The 17,869-nt window shown below is 48.2% G+C and overlaps 1 protein-coding gene across 3 annotated transcripts in view; it reads left to right on the plus strand.

The window, feature by feature from the left end:
- The first annotated feature begins 3,173 nt into the window (after nucleotides 1-3,173).
- The window catches only part of SPTBN2 (spectrin beta, non-erythrocytic 2), a 106,024-nt gene continuing 91,328 nt past the window's right edge, over nucleotides 3,174-17,869 (plus strand). The window contains exon 1 of one of the 3 annotated variants that reach the window (XM_077328907.1): nucleotides 3,174-3,491. The gene's annotated coding sequence lies outside the window, so the exon portion shown is untranslated. Of the gene's footprint in view, nucleotides 3,492-3,957; nucleotides 4,098-6,372; nucleotides 6,392-17,869 lie in introns of those variants that run through there. The other 2 variants (XM_077328916.1, XM_077328925.1) reach the window with 2 other exon arrangements.

Here is a 17,869-nt window from a genome sequence, read left to right on the forward strand (position 1 = left end):
GGGGCTGGCATTTTTGAAGCAACTCTCAGTTATGTGGGTGTGTTTTAAATTGATGCAAGAGATTTCTGTCAACAACTCATACTTGGTGACAGGGTGATTGCGTAGCACAATTGTCCATGTAGAACAGGGCACTGCCTAACCCTTGGGGTTATTTAAATTGAATGATGCCTGTATTTTTTTTTTTTGCTTGGATTACTTTCTCACAGAGCAGACAGCCCTGGGATGTAACAGTTCATGGGGCAAGTAGCTGGTCTGTATCCATTTTGAACAGCATAATATATTGAGTTAGTTTTTTGCTATCAGTGGACTGGTCTAGCAGAAATTAAACAAATTATTTATATTATACTAGGGGTAAAGCCCATTGTATCCAGGAATACAACGGGCGCTAGAACTTGGGGATGGGAAGAGGAAGGGGAGGGTTGTCCTGCATGCAAGGGCATGGGGATGAAGGGGTGTTTTGTGTGAGAGGTTGTGGTGATGTGGTGTCAAATGGGGGGCCTGGTAGTGGGGATATCGGTGTGTAGAAAGTGTAGTAGGGAAGGTTGGATGGGAATGGTTGCTGGCTTCAAGGGGGCTGGATTTTTCTAGGGGAACTGATCTCTTTAGTCTGGAGCTGTAATTCTAGGGGATCCCCAGGTCCCACCTGGAGACTGGCATCCCCAATTACAGTACCAGAGAGTTCTCCCTTCAAAGCATCCATTTTATCTTCGGGAACTGACCTCTGTAGTCTGGAGCTGTAATTCTAGGGAGCCTCCCCTCTCCCTGATGTTCTCCTCTGGCCCTCCCCTCTGTTTGCGGTGAGCCAACTTGGTGTAGTGGTTAGGAGTGCGGACTTCTAATCTGGCGAGCCCGGATTGATTCCCCGCTCCTCCACATGAAGCCAGCTGAGTGACCTTGGGCTCGCCACAGCACTGATAAAGCTGTTCTGACCGAGCAGTGATATCAGGACTCTCTCAGCTTTACCTACCACACAGGATGTCTGTTGTGGGGAGAGGAAAGAGAAGGCAATTGTGAGCCGCTTTGAGACTCCTTTGGGTAGAGAAAAGCAGCATATAAGAACCAACTTCTTCTAGGCCGGTGCCGTTGGGCTTTTCTCAGCCTGCAGGCATGCCTCAGAGTTAGCGGGAGGCGGCATTGAGGCACGTGCTGGTGGCCTCCATGTCAGGTTGGCGGGCTGGACGTCCTAGTGGCCCAGTGTGCCCAGGGTCCGTAAGAGGGGGAAGGTGGTAATTGGGATGGGCGCTCCCTCTCAGAGAAGACACAGGTTGGCTTCCCTAAGCTCTGTAGGCAGGAGCCATTGCCTCAGGAGGGCAAACCCAAAGAGCCTCCTAGCAGCTCAGGAGAGGTGTCTGAGGGGCCACAGACCGCAAGGAAGCAGCAAAATTGTGGGAAGACAGTTAGGGGTGGGGGTTCTAATCTGATTGGGCAGCCAGTGGGTGGACAGCCAGTTAGAGGCCTACAGGCTCCAATAATGGACTTGATTGGTCCATAACACCAAACTCCTCCCAGGAACCCTTACTGCTTTAATTTAGACACTCACAGATATGAAAGCATCATAAGGTGGAGAAAGGACAAGAGTCCATGAAGAATACTTTCTCAAGGAAAGGGAGAACTGTTACACATGGCTAACAGTCCATCTATCACAGCATTCTGTCTTCCAGCCATAGTAATTGGATGCTCCAAGAATGTTCATGAATGGGACAATAAGGTGATATTTATCCTTTGTTGTTAGCCACCAGCAGCTGATCTCATTTTAACAGAAGAGTATAGGTGTTCTTAACTGACTTCAGTAAATTTCAGAGACCATTTTCACAAATTAACACTAAAAAGCAAATGTTATTTTCTCATGATATTTGGGCTAACTGTGACAATTGTTTTGGCAGAGCAAAACTTTGAAGAAGAGACCTCAAATGTACATTTTAAGTAGTGCAAGTCTTGCATTTGCACTAGAGACTGATTTAAACCCAAACCAATATAAGTCTTGCCTTTTTACAAACCATGTCTGCTATTCATGGTCACAACATCCATTGGCAGGATATTCTTGGTTTTTTTTTTCTGTAACTGCAGCTGCCTTTCCATTCTAGAGACTGATGTTAAGTTTTGTAACCTACCGTATTTGCCGGCGTATAAGACGACTGGGCGTATAAGATGACCCCCCAACATTTCCACTCAAAATACAGTACTATGGGCAGTTATGTCAATCCCAACTGAAGTGCACCCGGCGTATAAGACGACCCCCCCCCCCACTTGGAGGCATGTTTTTCAGGGGGGGAAAGTAGTCTTATACGCCAGCAAATACTGTACTTTTTATTGGACCCAGGTTTCTGTTGAGGACTTACAAGCTGTGGAGGAAGGACTCTTGGAAAAGGAAAGCTCCCATACTGTTATGTCTGTTTGTTCCTTCTCTTTGAAAAGGAGGCATTTTTTTCAGTGACTTGCTCCCTAAAACAGGAATGGGATATTGCCCTGATCCTTTAGGCTGCAGGGTGAAGGCAGAGGATGTGGTGGATTGCAGGATTAAGACTTCAAAAAGAAACCTCCATATCCAGAGGCAGCAAACCTCTTAATACCTGCACTCAGAGGTAGACTTTGGCCTCTATGCTCTTTTTGTTGGCTTTCCAAGAGAACTGGTGGGCTACCATGCAAAACTGGATGCTGGCCAAATGGACCACTGGTCTGTACCAGCAGAGCACATTAAGAAATATTATATCTGAAATAAGAGCCACCTGTTTCTTTGGCTGAAGTAAAGAACACAGGTAGCCACTCTGATAGGTAATACAGCATCAACCCCACATTTCGATATCCATCTCACCTGCTTCAGTTTCTTTCACTACTCGTTGTCCTCAGATTTCATTTGGGGTAACTATCAGCAGCACCTCTGCTCTGTACCTAGATAAGGTGGCTTAAGAGAGTCCTCACGACTTGGTTTGGGTTTTTCTCTCTCGATTTTAACTGCCCTGCCGTTTCTCCGGTTCCACACTCACAAAGCCAGGCACATGACTGCCTTTATTCATTGGACCCCCTTTATGGCGAGCCATTCTGCATCCGGGGACGGCGACTGTGCACCACTTCCCCCACTGGAGAGCGACAGGATCGGGGCCAGCTCCTTGCTGCCTGCTCGGGACCACCATCCTCGCCCCCACTGGCGGAGGCCGCGTGTGGGCCTGACTCCTCCAGGGGTTGCGCGTGAATGGCGGGGAGGGCGCCCAATGGCTGATCCGGCCTCGTGGCTGGGAGGCGGGGGCTCGTTGGCAAGGCGAGCCGGGGCTGGGCAGCCCCATTCCGCAGCCGGGGCTGGCGGCGCTCCTCGATCGAAGGGCGGAGGAGCAGGAGGAGGGAGAGGCTGCCCACGGATCGGACGCCCGGCTTCGTTCCGGCGCCACCTGTGATGCTGACGCTGGAGCAGCGGGCGAGGAAGAGCGATGCGCGCACCGGGCGCGCCTTGAGCCGAGGGAGACGCCGGGCGCCTGCCAGAGGAGGAAGAGGAGGAGGTGGGTGAGCTCCGCTGAATGGGGGGGGTTTGAGAGCTGTTTATTGTCTCGGCATCTGGGGTTGGGCAGTGGGATCCCGGCTGCTTTGCCCAGCTCCTGCTGCAGCCACCATCGCGGGCGGCTCTTCAATGCGGCACCTGGCGACGGGCGCCCACATTCCGCCGACCCCTGGGGACCTGCGGCGGGGACTCCGTGGGGTCAGAGGGGCGCGAAGGCTGCAGGCTCAGTGGGCTGCGGAAGGAGGGAGAAGATGCTGGAGGAGGCGCGGCGTGGGCAGACCTGCTTCCTCCACGCGTTGCCGGAGCCGAGCGAGGAGGGGGGCGTGCGCCCAGATGGAGACCCGGCCCGAGGCCAGGCGCTCCCTGCCTGCGCCTCTCTGTGCCAGATGGCCCCTATTAAAACAAAAAGGACTGTCCCTCCTTCCAGAGTCCTCCCCCCGCGCAGCCGCCGCCGCCGCATGGAGCAGGCCCTGCAGAGGTCCGCGTGTGTTGGTTGAGATCAGGCGTGGATCTTGCTCCAGAGTGGCCTTAATTTCACAGGGCTCCGCAGCCCCATAACCTGGCATTTGTGGGGGCAGACGGTAGCCGGGGAAAGGCAAGGGAACCGGCAAGTACCCAGATAACCCTGTTTTGTTTTTAATCGTAATTTCCCCCTTCAAGGCTGAGGCATGGCAGCCCGGGGAGGGGTGGGGGAGGGGTGCGTGCCCAGGATTAAGTTAAACCCCGGCTGCTAGCCCCTTGAGCGCGCAGGGGATGGGTGGTCCGTTCATCGCCTCTCGCAAGCCTGGCCTATGCCGAACCACCTCGCCTTCCCATTCTGGATTCCTGCGGGGTGAATGGCTATGCGCTTGCCTTGCGCTGCCCGAGTTAGGCCGTTGGGCAGTCTAGCTCAGTATCAGCTAATCTGACTGGCAGAGGCTCTTCAAGGTCTCAGACAGACAAAGATCTTTCCGAACACCTGCTGCCTTTGATCCTTTAACTGGAGATGCAAGAACCTGCATGGAAGGCTTGGAAAGCCTCTGATCCTTCCTTGAGTCAGGTCCCCTTTTCATCTGCCTTCCTTCTTGTGTAAATGCACATGTGTGTGTTTTATGTGTGTGCAAACAAAATAGTATTTGACTTTTGTGAAAGGATTTCCCCCGTTTCAAAGCAGCAGTGGTTGAGAAGCTACAATGACTGCAATTCAGGAAGATCAAAGAGAACCTTGCTCTTGTTGAGAAAGCCATAAGAAGCTTCCTTCATTCCATTGCTCATGTGGGTGGGGATTATTGTGTGTTTAGGTATAAGGAAAGGGCCAGGTTGGTATTTGATTTAAAACGGAAGCTATTGTTCTGCCCTTATAGGATGTGTTCTTCCAGTATAGGATGCGTGGGAACAGTGAAGCGTTAATTTGAACATCCACATGCTAGATGGGTGAACTGTCAATAATGTGTGTCAATAAATGAATGTGCGCATTGGAGTTCCAAATGGGTAGGGGTACAGATTGGATCATGACTGCTGTACATCAGGCCAAGGAGTTTAGCCCTGCCCTTCTCCTATGCATCCTTAGTTTTTCCAACCTGGCCCATTGGGAAATGTAGGCTTGTAGACATACGTGAGTTTCCCCAACAGCACAAATAGCTGCTTCCAGAGACTTTTCAGATTGGGGGAAATGGCAAGGAGGCTTAAGATCATTCTCCCCCATGTGTTATAATCTCAGTCTGAAATGGGCATCTGGGAATTAAACTCCAGCACAGAATTCGGGGCGCCAGCCGCAGAGACTTTGTGACATGCAGACAGGCTCTAGGATGCTTTGGTACCTAAACCAGGAAATAAAAAGGGGACCCCCTCCTCCTGTAACATCTACGCTTAGGAGGTGCATGGTGTTGAACAAAGCCATCTGGGTCCGGTCAGTGCCTGGATGAGAGCCCTCCTGGGAATCCCACGTGAGCTGCTGTGTGTTCCGTGAAGGCAAATCAGCAGGGAATCCATTGAATAAATAATAAACAACTGAGCTAAGCAGAAGCACTAAGCCTCTCACGGAGGCTTTGGAAAGAGAACGTTTGTGGGAGGGGGTTATATGCCGAGGGTCAAATCAGCCTCCCTCTTGTTCTGAGCCCTTTTTAATGGCACCTAAAATATATTCCCTGGGGCAGCCCCATCTCACATCATAATTAGGCCGCTTCTGTGATCATTTTCAGTGCTCTTACCAATCTCGTTTCCTTTCTTTGGAGAGTTTCTCCCCCTGGCCTAAATATATTAGTTTCTCTTTTTTTGATCCATGGTTGAGATTTTTCAGAATATATTGCCTTCCCCCCCCCTGTTTTTGAAGGGTGCCCCCATTGTAGATTCATGTTCAGACATATAAGACACCCCCCACCCACCTCCGGTACCAGAGCAATTTTGCAAGATGTCATTTTTAAAAAGACAAGCGTTTCCTTAAATTTTCAGGAAAGGGAGGCTCTAGTTTATGGACCCTCTCTCACATCTCCAGATATGTAGAACTTAGCCTATCCTTGTGAAATATGATGTAAACCTTTGAAAGGACAAAAAAATAGGTTTGGCTTTGGGATTTAACCTTTTCCTGCCTGAATGCAAGCTTGAAGTATTCCAAGTTTGGTCTCCCTAGTTTGTTTGGAAGGCGAGGAGGATTAAAGTAAGTAATTGTATAAAAGCAAGAAGCATATCAGCTGCCTCCTCCTTAAGGGGGTCTCTCTTAGGACTGTCTATGATGCCATAGTGAGGTCACAGATCTTTTCTGTGGTGAGTTGAGTCCTTTGGAATGGCCTGTCAGGGTAGGTGAAGGGGACACCTTTCCCTTGCTACATTTATGAAGGAATGTAAGGCAAGAGGGCATCAGTTGGAGGGCAAACTTTTTGAGCAGATCTGGATACTTCTTATCCTGTGGCTTTAAACTCTTGGGTGTGTTAAACCTAATTATTTTTAAATTGGTAAATTGTTTTAATTCATGTGTGCCTTGGCAACTTGGTTGCTGTGGTGTCTGCTACCTTGAGCTCAGGAAGATAAGGTGGAATTGAAATGTTTGACATAAATACCTTTGAGATGGTAACCCGTTCTAGTTCAACCTATGATGGAAAAGCTATAAATTAATGATGCTCTATGCGTACCTAGTTCTTTTCCTTGACATCCTAAGCAGAGTTAAATCTTTCTAAATCCATTGAAGTCAATGAATCTAGAAGGATGTAGCATTTCTTGGGATGACAAGGTTCGAATCTTATATACAGCATATTCCAACAGTAATTAAGTATCAAGATTTAGGATACTTACACTTGAGCTCAATGGGACTTACTCATATTTTTGAGAGCAAAGTATGAGTCCAGTGGTGCCTTCAAGACCAACAAAGTTGTAGTTAAGATAATGGCTTTCATGTGCATGCATACTTCTTGTACGTTGAATAAAACTTTGTTGGTCATAAAGGCGCCACCGGGCTCACACTTTGTTCTGGTGCTTCAGAGCAACATGGCTCTGATTCTTATTTCTGTGAATCATGCATAGGATTGGGCTACAGAGCTTCCCTCTAAATCTACTGCACACTTCTATTATTTCTGAATAAACATGCTTAGAATTGTTTTGCACAAGTTCCACTAAATTTCTTCCACTGAGCTCAGTAGGACATAAAAGTACTTAATTTTGGTGGAACTTTAGTCGTGGGAATCAGTGTGTGAAATAAGTAGGAATGACAAATTGCAAGTTGCCCAAAAGCCATCCTGCAGGATTTGAAACGGTATTTCCCATTTGCAGTAGTAGCCACATTTCCTATCAGACTAAACCAGGCTTCTAAACCAGGGCTTCATGAAACTATGGGGTTTCTTGATAGCCCTGGAAGTGTTTCCTGAATGAGCGGGAGTTAACTATTTTTAATACATTTGTTAAACATTTATCTGGTGATATGACCATATATGGTCATGCCAACCCACCTACCCCCTCCCAAAATGGCCAATGATGGGTCTGGAGGGGGTGGGAAGGAGAGGAGCCCTGGGTGGGCAAGTGCACCACTGTACTTCCCAACCGTATTCTGTGCAATTGCACCACTTCTGAGGTTTCTCAAAGCCAGAAGAATGTTTCAGGGGTTTCTCAATGGTAAAAAAAAGTCAAGAAAGGCTGGACTAGATTAACTAGGACGTGCAGCGCAGTTCTGAATGGGGTTCTTATTCTCTTCCCCAACCCCCAGTCCGGTGACCGGTACCGGTCCGTAGATCAGTTGGTACCAGGCTGTGGCTCGTCCTCGTCCTCCTCCCCGGTTGCTGCCTCGGGGGCTGCCCTGCCACTCTGCCGCTGGCTCACCTTTGGTGCTCTCTGGTGGTCGCCATGGCTGGGACTCCCCCTCATTGTGGCACTGCGCAGCTGCTGCTGGCAGCGCCCTGAGTGGGCGGTGGGAAGTCAGGGGCGCCAGCAAGAAAGTAAGTGTAGCAGGGGCTCAGGTGGTGGTGGCGGTGGCGACTTCCCTCGACAAAAAACTACCCCCCACCCTCGGGCCTCAGTAAAATCGTCAAGCAGTGATAAAAAGGTTGGGGACCACTGCTCTAGAAGACTCTGTGCACCGAAGCCTTGGGAATGTGCATCTTTAGTTTTGTCAATATGATATTTTGCTATTTTCATGTTGTTGAATGTCCATGTTGTTGAACTGTGATACTAGACAGTTAAACTAACTCAAGACACTGTAAGCATGCCTCCACTTCAGTTTAATAGTTCTTCTGTTTACTTAAAGAAGCCTGGAAAACTCTAACAGAATTCTTATTCTAGTTTCCTGCCTCTTCGTAACTCTTTTCCCCAAAATACCCTTGTGAGGCTCTTTCAGACTGTAGCTTGTTCCTTGCTGACCATGTGAATAGCCCCTGTTGAGCAGTGTGTGGTTTTGAGATTACATGAGGTGAAGCTCTGTCTATGCTGTTTAATCAGTGATGGCTGTTCCACACATGCAAATAATCACTGGCTTTTAAAGAATGGGTGAATTTAGGAGATAGGTGTGGTGGAATGTGCAAAAAGGCACCCTAGAATCTTGTAAAAGTTGATGTGCTAGGCTGAGGAAAATAGGTTGCAGCTTTGAATGGAAACCAATGTGAGACTGGGAGTTTGTTGTGAATGACAGGATTCAGAATCCAGCCAATCATTCCCCACAAACAAACATTCTAGAATCATAGAGTTGGAAGGGCCATAGAGGCCATCTAGTCCAACCCCCTGCTTAATGCAGAATCAGCCTAAAGCGGGGGTAGTCAACCTGTGGTCCTCCAGATGTTCATTGACTACAATTCCCATGAGCCCCTGCCAGCAAATGCTGGGAATTATAGTCCATGGACATGTGGAGGACCACAGGTTGACTGCCCCTGGCCTAAAGCATCTATAAGTATCTGTCCAGCTGCTACTTGAAGACTATCTGGACTATTTCATGGCTGAACTACTCCTGAAAAATGTCCTCCTGATATTTTAGCTGGTACCTCCTTTTCTCCAAGCTGAATATTCCCAAGTCTCTGAGCCTTTCCTCCTAGGGCCTGGACCCCAGGCCCTGGATCATCCTTGTCCCTCTCCTCTGCACCCTCTCGATTTTGCCCACATCTATTTTGAAGTGAGACCACCAGAACTGCACACCGTACTCCATGAGCAGTCTGACCAATGTTGTGTACAGTGCATAGAAGGGCAGGCAATATAGCTGTCAATCCAAAAGTGGTCTCCTGGAATTACAATTGACCTCCAGATGACAGAGATCATTTCTAGAGAAAATGGCTGCTTTAGAGCAGTGGTCCCCAACCTTTTTATCACCGGGGACCGGTCAATGCTTGACAATTTTACTGAGACCCGGGGGGGGGGGGGATAGAAGGACATCGCCGCTGCCTGAGCCCCTGCTCCACTTGCTTTCCCGCCGGTGCCCCTGACTTCCCACTGCCCGCTGAGGGGCGCTGCCAGCAGCAGCTGCACAGTGCCATGCTGATAGGAAGCCCCAGCCATAGCGGCATTATGTACTCCACATTTCTAGGCATTTCCCATCCTGGAGTTGGCACCTCTGGTTCAAAGGTGTGCTTGTATCCAGGAGCTAAGCTCTAAGGAGCCATGTTTCCAGTTAAGCCAGCCTTTCTCAACCGTTCTGCCATCGAGAAACCCCTGAAGCGTTCTTCAAGCTTCAGGAAACCCCAGAAGTGGCACGATCATGCAGAATATGGTGGGGAAGCATTGCTGTATACACACCCACTCAGGGCCCCTCCCCTCCCCACCCCCTCCAGGCCCGTCAGTGGTCATTTTGGGAGAGGGGGCAGGTGTTCAACACATTTTAAAAACATATTCAACATTAATTAACTCCCACCCATTCAGGAAACCTTTCCAGGGATTTCAAGAAACCCTGCACAAAACCCTGGTTGAGAAAGCCTGAGTTAAGCACAGAGCTGACTGTTGATGTCTGCTCCCAAATCTTGTTATTGAAAGATGATGCTTTCGAAGCTAAATTCTGAATTGCCAAGAAATTCAGATCGCCTAGTACGTGCTAGTAAATGTTCAGGATCCAGTTCTCAAGACAGATGGCAGCCCTGTGCCAACCGAAGAGACACCAAGCACCATCGACGCTCCAGCCTTCAAATTGGTCTGCAAACGTCAATAATTCAGAACTTTTTTTTTTTTTTTTGCTCGCTATTAGCCCATCTGCTTACAAATTTGTGGATCACGGATGTCTGAACTTTGGAAAAAACAAAGCCCCCTTCTCTTCAGGGGGAGGGATTCTGAGTCACCAGAGGGCATGAGGGATGTAACCAAGGATCAGCTGCCTACAGAAAGGTGGGGTGGGGATGGCATGGAGAGCTCAGGGTTTGGCATTGTGCATGAACTCATACTTCGAGCATGGAAGACCCTGTGCTGGTTTCATTGCCAGCGTGAATGCAATTCACGGTGGCAGCAAGTATGTGGCGATTTCCCTTTCTTTCTCTTGGTTTCCTTCGTTCTGCTGCCCTGCCCTGCCCATCGACTGCTTTTGGCCAGGATTTTTGTGGAATCAGTCATTTTTAGGTTGCTATAGCATTTTAACAGACCTACCATGAACAATTTTTAAAGTCTGGCAAGAAGCCTCCCAGCAGTGGGGTGGGGAATGATGACAGGTGTGAAGGGAAATGGCATGAAATTTAGATCTGGCTGTGGGTGGGGAGGTGTGGAAATCACATCTTCCTGTCCACACTTTCCTCAAACTTGCTTTGTGTCCAATCTTTGAGAGCCAGCACTGTGCAGTTGCTTGACTGTCAAATTAGAACCCGGGGGCAACTGCATTTGAATCTCTGCTCTGCCACGGAAACCTTGCCGAGCAACCTAACGCATGTCACCGTCTCTCTCTGCCCTACCATACAAGGTTGTTGTGAGGATAAGGCAGAAAATGATGTGATAAGGTGCTCTGGGTCCTGAATAGACAGAAAAGCAGGATGTAAATTAAAGAATGAAGATAATACAAATGATTTTAAGGATTCAACGTAACCAGGGAATACATAGAATGAGGACAGCGTAATGTGGAAGCCAGAAAAAGAAGGGCTGTATTTGGAGAGAGGAGAGCATGGGGGGGAAATACCCACCGACAGGGAGAAGCAGCCCTGTCACGGGTTTTCAATTTTCTCTCTCTCTTTCTCTCTTTCTTTCTCTCTTTCTCTCTTTCTTTCTCTCTCTCTCTCTCTTTCTCTCTCTCTCTCTCTCTTTCTCTCTCTCTTTCTTTCTCTCTTTCTCTCTCTCTCTTTCTCTCTCTCTCTTTCTTTCTTTCTTTCTTTCTTTCTTTCTTTCTTTCTTTCTTTCTTTCTTTCTTTCTTTCTTTCTTTCTTTCTTTCTTTCTTTCTTTCTTTCTTTCTTTCTTTCTTTCTTTCTTTCTTTCTTAACAAGGGCTTATGTCTGTGAAGCTGAGCTTGAAGGTAGCGAGCAGTTCTGGGTGACCTCTCAAAAGGCAGAAAGATCTTTGGTGAGGACTTGTGGAACTAGATTAGTAGCACAGAAGTGACCACAGTGGACATGTTGTACATCGTTGCTTTGAGGCTGCCATGTACAAGGGTCTCGGTCTAGGAGGGGGGTGATAACTGCCCCCCCCTCCATTGGGCTGTGCATTTCTAAAGACTACTTTAATGTTCTCTCCACGTTTTCAAATGAGACTGACTCATGAGGGGAGCGTTCCCTCTAGAAAAGGATCCAGGGCCATTCGGCACCGATTCCCTCTACAGAATAGGCAAAGCCCCTCAAACTGCTTTCACAGGCAGATTTCAAAGAAAACTCTCCCCAGGACTGTTTATACCCCATGTTTGCTCTGTGCAGACAGACCTGCTTCTTCCCTCCTCGACCTCCTGAGACAGAACCTTCTCTTTCCCCCTTTGTCTTCCACCCCCACTCCAGCTGGCTTTCTGTGACAGAACCCCCCTGAGGGTGCCTTGGGATACTATTGTCCTATTTCCCTACCCCACCCTTTGCAGACCGCCCCCCCTTCCCTTCGTCTTGCCTGTGCTGCTTAAACCAACCGGCCATAGCTGCAGCCTCTTCTCTTGCTGTTGGTAGCCAGCAGGCCCTAGGGGTAGGTTGGCTGGCAATATATGCATGATGTGGGTTCTCTCTTCCCCCCTTCTTCCCTTTGCAGGTAGCTTAGAGCCAAATTGGAGGTGGAGGGGGAGAATCCGTCCCTGTTGTTGGCACATATTGGATGGATATGGAACGAACGGCTGGGTCTCTAGCTATCAGCTGCTGCTGGGGTGGAGGTGGTATGTGAATAAGGCTTGTGTTCTGCATTAGCCTCCCCTTTCCCTCCCTCCCCACTGAGTATTTTTGTGTTCATTGATGGTCTGGAGGGGAAATGATGCCTTCCTTTTTGATTCATGTGGATGCCGCTGGAGGTGTGTACTGTGTGTCTGACTAGGATTTCTGTATGCGTATGTGTGTGCTCCACAAATCATTCTCCGGGCCTCAATAGCTGCAGGCCTCAAGAGGGTGCTTACTTGTTTTGTGTGTCAGCATTGCAGGTTTGTGCGCATGATCTTGGGGTTCTTTGCGTTTCTCAGAGAATGTTGTTTCCTTTTTTTTAAGTCGGTATACGGAGTCATGCGTGGAGCATGCCGAGTATTTGCATGTGCAGCTGCATGTCTAAATATGGTTACAGGCCTATCATACAAAGACACATTTGCTATTATGTGCTTTTGTGCTGTGGGTCGTGCCTCTGGAACAAGATCTGCCCCTCTCCCGATGTCATCCATAACAGAGCCCCAAATCAGCCGTTAAGGCAGCCATCTCATCGATCCTCATGGTACAGTCACTTGTATCTGTGAGGCGATGTGCGTGTTGCATCATGTGGCAGCACTTGGCCGAAAGACGCATGCCCTTGTCATGACACACACAGGTTGTGAACAAGAGGTATCCACGCAGCTGTGCAGCACAAGAGGGAAGGGTCCTCATAGGGGTCTGCATTTTTGTCCCAGCTTTCAAAGCTTTCAACGATACTGAATGAGGATGGGTAGCCCTGTTGGTCTGAAGTAGCACAAGAAAATCAGAGTCCAGTGGCACCTTTAAGACCAACAAAGATTTATTCAAGGGGTGAGCTTTCGAGTGCAAGCGCTCTTCCTCAGACTGAGGAAAGGGAAGATTGAGCCTGAGTTTTATTCTGCAGAGAGGGGGCAGGGAGCGGCTCTGCAAAGGTTGCTGAGACCACAAAGGTCACACTTGTGGTGTGAACATGCCGCTCTTTCTTGGCCTATAGCTCTGTTAGTGCCCTGGGCTGTTAATGGCCCTCAATCCAATCAGTGCAGAGATTAAGTCTTTGTGGTATTAGTAGAGCAGGGGAGTGGGAGTGGGGGATCTTAGTGGTACTTTCTTTGGTATGGCCGAGCGGCAGAGCTCACGTTGAAAGGCAGAGTGTGCTCAATTCTGAAATGAGAGGAGCTGGGACTTGTGCAAGCCATACCCTTTTGCCTGTAAACTCTGCCCTGTAATCTTAAGAAAACGGGTGGGTAGTGGTGACTACACAGAAGTGTTCTTGTACTGAAAAATGGGTTTTAGAACTGCGTCTTACTTTGAGGAGATGCAGTATTCAGAAATGTTAGAATGTCTCAGAAATGCCTAAGGAAAGGAAAGGAAAGCTGGGGCTTTTTTACCCCACTTTTCACTATTCAAAGGAGTCCCAAAGTGGCTTACAAAACACCTTTCCCTTCCTCTCCCTACAACAGACACCTTGTGAGGCAAGTGGAGCTGCGAGAGTTCTAAGAGAACAGCTCTGGGGGGGGACAGCTCTAAGAGAACTGCGACTAGCCTGACATCACCCAGCTGGCTGCATCTGTATGAGTAGTGCATCAAACCCAGTTCTCCGGATTTGAGGCAGCTACTCTTAGCCACTACACAACACTGGCTCCTAGTAACTTTTCTGAAGGGAAAAAAGGACGGAAAATATTTTATTTAATGAATTACTTTGTATACCACCCTTCCATTTTATCTACTATTCTAGTAGATAAAATTGAAAGGGTACAGAGGAGAGCGACGAGGATGATCTGGGGCCAAGGGACCAAGCCCAATGAAGATAGGTTGAGGGACTTGGGAATGTTCAGCCTGGAGAAAAGGAGGTTGAGAGGGGACATGATAGCCCTCTTTAAGTATTTGAAAGGTTGTCATTTGGAGGAGGACAGGATGCTGTTCCCATTGGCTGCAGAGGAAAGGACACGCAGTAATGGGTTTAAACTACAAGTACAATGATGTAGGTTAGATATCAGGAAAAAAAATGTCATAGTCAGAGTAGTTCAGCAGTGGAATAGGCAGCCTAAGGAGGTGGTGAGCTCCCCCTCACTGGCAGTCTTCAAGCAAAGGTTGGATACACACTTTTCTTGGATGCTTTCGGCTGATCCTACGTTGAGCAGGGGGTTGGACTAGATGGCCTGTATGGCCCCTTCCAACTCTATGATTCTATTCCATACGGCTCAGGGCAGTGTACAATATATAATACATCAAATATCAATAAAACCTAAGTATGAAAACCTTTCTGAACATTAGTCCTCATGGCCTAGAGGAAAATGTCTTTAAAAAAGTGCCGTTAGAGTAGACTTCCTTTGTTAGAGTCCTTAAGAGTATAAGCTTCCTTTATTGCTCTGAAGCTAAGAATAACCTGGTCAATTGGCCTATGTAATCTGCAGATAATCTACACGGATGCTCCTTTGTTTGGCATCGGGCCCATCCTGACTGCTTGGCTCGACAGTCCCGCCCCCCCCCCCCCCCTCAGTGGCTGGCATCAAGGGGGATGGGAAGGCATTGTCCATTGCTTTCCTCTGTTTTGGATCTGTGGATCTGTCAGTTTTTTCTCGCAGTGGTTTTTATCACCCCCTATGCCTGCCTTGATTTTGGAAGGCTGCATTCACCTATAGAAAAACATAGATAAGGCGAATGTTCAAGCTGTACCGTTCACAGATGTTTTACATATGGGTTCAGCTCCTCAGTCTCTTCCCCTCCTCCCTGCCTGGACCATGTTCAGTGAAGGCACAAGATTCTCTTCCAGATTTTGCAAGAATGCAGTCCTCCTTGCTGTGATCGATAGCAGCATCCTGGGAAAGGAATGGAGCAGATTCTGTTTTGGCGATATGCAAACACGCAGTCCAAGCTCAGGGATACATTCTCCTGAGAAGGAGGACTCTGCACTCCTGGAGTCTGTTTCTGTTCTTCCACGCAGGGTTGCCAACTCCGGTTTGGGAAGTTCCTGGTGCTCGAGGAGGGAGAGGATTTTAGAGAAGAGAGGGATGTGATTGAGAGAGTTGGGTATGTGTCGCTTGAAGAAGAGGGCGGTCCATTAAGGGCCAATAAGGGGAGGCCCAGGGGTATTAGGATCGCTGCATTTAGCATTCCTAAAAGGTAGACATGTTGAAGGAGGGGCCAACTTGTTTACTGCAGCTTTAGAGGCAAGAACTAGGAGCAATGGGTTCAAATTGCAGGAAAGGAGGTGCCACCTAGAACAGGGGTAGTCAACCTGTGGTCCTCCAGATGTTCATGGACTACAATTCCCATGAGCCCCTGTCAGCATTTTCTGGCAGGGGCTCATGGGAATTGTAGTCCATGAACATCTGGAGGGCCACAGGTTGACTACCCCTGACCTAGAATACTAGTAAGCCTTTTCTGATAGTGAGGGCTGTTTGTAGTTGGAATACGCTTCCTCAGAGGGTGGTGGAGTCTCCTTTATTGGAGCTTTTTAGGAGGAGGTTGAATGAGCCCCTGTCAGGAGTGTGTGATTTTTAAGTCCCTGAGAAGGTGGGGGGCTGGACTTAGATGGTCCTCTGTGGTCTTCTCCAGCTCTGTTTGATTCTGATGTCAGAGAACCCACTCTCTGAAACTACCATTTCCTTCAGGGGATCTGCTCTTTGATGCAGTTCTCAGAGAACGCCAAGCTCCATCTGGAGGCTGACATAGATGTTAAAGCATCGTGAGAGATTTTAAAACAGAATAACTGTTCTGCTGGTTGAATCTGTTAGCTTCCCCTGCTTATCTGTCAAAGAGGGGCTTCTTGTGGAATATATAAGTGCATGATCTTGGGGAGGGGGGGAACACACGTATTTGTGAATATGGGGTGGCCCCTTCCAAACCCGTAGTACCACAGTCTCTGGCCTCAACTGTTTATTCAGTGAGCATTACTATTCTGGAAATCCTCTTTACCTTTATCCTTGTTTCCCTCGGGCAGGGTTGGACCAGGCCTTGAGCCCCCAGGAGGCTGAACTGCCAGTGCAGTCAAGTGACCTGGTTTGGCCGCCTGACCCGTATTTGGCATTATGTCTGCTCCAGGGAGCCTGGGACACTGGCACTATGATCCAGACCTCGACTTCAAGGGGGTGTCAGCTGGCAATGACCCACTGCCCCAGCATATCCCGCCAAGCCAGTAGATATTTCTGGATTGGTGGTATTAGCAGAGGAAAACCAGCTGTAATTTTAGAGAGAGAGTTTGTTTGTTCATGTTTTTATTAAGACCAAGCAAATTCGCCAAGTAGTGTGTGAGCTTTCTGGTTCATCAGAGCTGTACTTGAGGTTGGGTGCTAAGTAAACAAAAGATGGGGGAGATGCCGCTGGGCATAACCAGAGCCACTGTCTGAAGAGCAGTTATCTTAAGATGGAGTGGAGGAGGCGTTTTAATTAGGTTAGGCTGTGTCTGGTATGGAAAAATCTTCGGTTACTGCAAAGCATGCTGGGATAAAATCTGCAGTTATTTGCATCTGCCTGTGAATAAATTGGAACTTGTGGATTATGTGAACATATGAAGTTGCCATAGAGTAAGTGGTGCACTGGTCCATCAGGGCCTTTTCTGGCAATGGATATGCAGAATCTTGGGCAAAAAAGTAGTTTTTTCTAGTCCTACCTAGTTACCTGAAACCTTAATATATATCCTGGTCCTCCACGTATTTACATAGCCTTGCAGGAGTGGCCCGACTTTGGCTCTCCAGATGTCCATAGACTACAATTCCCATGAGTCCCTGCCAGCACATTCTGGCAGGGGCTCATGGGAATTGCAGCCCACGGAGAGCCACAGTTGGGCCACGTGCCATCAAATAGCAACAGAGTTACAGTGACCCATTGGGGCCTTTCAAGGCAGGAGAGGAGCAGAGGTGGTTTGCCATTGCTTTCCTCTGCATAGCAACCCTGGTCTTCCTTGTATTTCCTTGTACTTGGTTGTCCAGGTACTAATTATCGATGACCCTGCTAAGTCTGGGCTATTCAGGCTGCTGTCCGAAGAATACAAGTAGTATTTAGAGGTGAGCTGAAGTGAGGCATTTTACATCCCATGGAAAGTGGTCTCTTTTCTGGTAATCTCTTAGGAGTGAGCAAACAGGAACAAAACCATTTGTTTTCTTTAAAATGGTGGTTTCGAGGAGATGGATCTCCACCGTGAGTCTCAAAATGGTTCTTCCCTATGAGCAAATCCACTGCCAAATGAAAAGAATGCATTGCACCATAATTCTTTAGTGAAATACTCCCAGGAAGTATTTCTTTTGAAGAAAGCTTTGCACCCTCTGTAGCACCTGTTTCTGTGGGGAAGATTTTCACAGGCTCCATCTCCAATAGTGGTTCTCCACCCCACCCCTTTTTGCCAAATTTTAACACAGCAGGTGCTGAAAGACCTGCATGACAGATTCCTCATTAGTGTCAGGCATGAAGCAGTGTGTGATTGCATACATGTCCTTGTCGTCTCAGCTTCTTCTGTGATATTTTCAAGTCATCTGGAGCTCCACCTCCGTAAATCTGTCATGCAACGGCTTTGGCTGTCCAAATGTCTGTCTGCAGAAATCACTTGGCAACTCTTGGTCTTTCTCTTCATCATCATACTATAATGGATTTTTGGTATTGCGCTCAATTCCAGTGGAGTAGCCGAGTCGATCTGTTGCAGCAAATCTGGTTGCCATCTCCAGGTTGGGAAATCCCTGGAGATTTGGGGGG

Source organism: Paroedura picta, chromosome 1, assembly GCF_049243985.1.
Source record: "Paroedura picta isolate Pp20150507F chromosome 1, Ppicta_v3.0, whole genome shotgun sequence".
NCBI lineage: Eukaryota > Metazoa > Chordata > Lepidosauria > Squamata > Gekkonidae > Paroedura > Paroedura picta.